Here is a 2,605-nt window from a genome sequence, read left to right as displayed (position 1 = left end):
CATGCATTATATCAAAATAAACTGAATTTTGTTTACCATGTTTCAGATGCCTGAGCAGATGAATGGTACTCTAAGAATATATGTTCAACCTTGCATATTCACAGTCTATTTAACATTGGCCAAACTTCTCACAAAGGCTTTCAGATACCATCTGTTGTCACATGATTGTGTGTGCCAGGTCCTTATAAGAAATGTATTTGATCACCCAGCTTTTAATTGCTTCTTTAAAAATGGTAGAATGAATAAGGTACTAGCAGGTTTCAGATAAAAGGAATTATGTATATATCAACTCTGGTAAAATAAAATGGCATTCTAAGTATATTTCCACACATCCTGGCCACAAATGGGCCATTCTGCACCCCAATCATGGGAGTGACCAGATTTCCCATTTCTATGGACTTAGTCCAGAGTTGTTCAGACTGTGACTAGCTGACTCAACTATGTTTTAACAAACATGTTCACAAAAAAAATCTTACCTAACATTTTCCTACAGTTCTGCCAGTGCTAAACACCATCAGCCCTAGTGTCTGCCATTTGTCCATCATGTTGTCTCTGAAATAAAGAACTGTGCTCAGTGCTGATGCAGTCCTGCATCCAGAAAGGCCAATTCAGGGCAGGCACCATAAGCAGCAGCTGTGAAGATGTAACAATGTTACCAACTGTCATGATTTTATCATGAGTCTCATGATATTTGGGGTTCTCGCTGAGGTTCCAGCACATGGAGTCATGTGATTATCTCATCTTTCATTTACAAAAATGTCTGGAGTTTGTGGTTGCAGAGGAAAGCTTGAAAACATGACCCCTAAAGGCTCAAAACTCAAGAGGCAAATAAAAAGAAACAAAAATTTAATCTTTTAAAAAAATCTTTTAAAGCCAATCTCATGATTTTGGGGGCTTCACTCATGCTGCTTGAATGCTTGGGGTTGGCACTACTGTGCAAAGTACAACACAAAGGAAAAACTGGTAATCTACCTTTCTGAGATTTTTTTTTTAAAAGTAGTACTGGGGAAAGAGAAGAAACATTGTGAGGGAGAGAGGAAAAGAACATATAAAATATTCAGAATGAGACTAAGTTACTTTCTACTTGCCTCACAAAAACCCAAGTGTACTTGTTCTGCTATGGTACACAGAAAATCAAGTCAGGGTTAATTATTTATTGATTTTAATTAAAATGGCCTCTATACCTATAGCAAATATAAACAACTGTGTGTTGTCTGTCATGTGAAACCAATTGAATCATTATTACTTTTGCATGGATTGAGTACTAAAATGAAAAATTTGCAAAGTAAGAGAAGCTTTCTTGGGATAGTTAAACAAGGTAATAACATAAAGAAAGGTAGACATAGTGTTTGATGGTCACAAAAAATGGATATCAGTGTACCACTTGCACTTTGTAAATGTTTATCTTGTTTAGTCTCTTTATCTTAGGTCAGTGGTCCTAAAAGTTTTCCATACCGGGACCCTTTTCCCATGTAGCCAGGAGCTAGTTAGGACCCATACCCATTTGACAATATGGGAAAGACAGCATAGTTGCTACCATGTGACACCTGGGGTCATGATCCCCTGATTTAACTAAATAGTAGTAGTATCTAGAGGGGCTGCCATTATATGTCACGAGATGAAAAAAATAAATAGCAATTTATGAAGTCATTCACATCCATAAAGATGTACTTCACATATGTTAATGTTGAAGATGATGGAAAAATGTGTTTACATCAGCGTACCCTTTTTAGTCCATGCATGAGTAATACAGCACAGTACTGCACTGTAAGATGCACCAGAATCATGTATATCACTTTAAAATGGTACTATTTGTCTCCAATTAAAAAAAAGTAAAGGCAGCATGTGCTGACAAACACTGTCAGTTCTGTGTTTTCTTCTTCTCCTGGCTTGTGCACTTACAACATGACGTAACAACTGCATTATTGAACTCTCATGTTTTATTATGACCTTCTTTAGGCTGGTGAGTTAGAATGGGCTGTCTGAGTGAGCACATGTAACTGAATGTTCTTTCAGTGTGGAAACTTACATCAGCCCTGCTGAGGGGATCGCAGCTCCACCTGCTGACTTTATGGGTCTGCCTGCTCTGAAAGAATGTAATGCATAAATAAGTCACATGGCAGCGGTTTCTAGTATTATTTCTCAATGGCAGTGTGGTTTTCTAAATATTGATCAGATTTCTGCCTAATTCTTGGTTGAGAGACACACCTGCAATTCCTATTAACGTCAGTGGGAGTTTTCTATATTTCTCCGAGGATGGAATTTGTTTACATTTTGCTTTCCATTTGACTAGACGTAGGCATAAAACTTTGGGTTTATTTTATAGTAGTCTAACATAAGAACATAAGAATGGCCATACTGGGTCAGACCAAAGGTCCATCCAGCCCAGTATCCTGTCTACCGACAGTGACCAATGCCAGGTGTCCCAGAGGGAGTGAACCTAGCAGCTAATGATCAAGTGATCTCTCTCCTGCCATCCATTTTCACCCTCTGACAAACAAAGAGGCTAGGGGCACCATTCCTTACCCATCCTGGCTAATAGCCATTAATGGAGTTAACCTCCGTGAATTTATCTAGTTCTCTTTTAAACCCTGTTATAGTCCTA

Source organism: Mauremys reevesii, linkage group 6 (assembly GCF_016161935.1).
Source record: "Mauremys reevesii isolate NIE-2019 linkage group 6, ASM1616193v1, whole genome shotgun sequence".
Lineage (NCBI taxonomy): Eukaryota > Metazoa > Chordata > Testudines > Geoemydidae > Mauremys > Mauremys reevesii.
The sequence above is the reverse complement of the archived record's forward strand: the minus strand, read 5'-3'. Positions refer to the sequence as shown.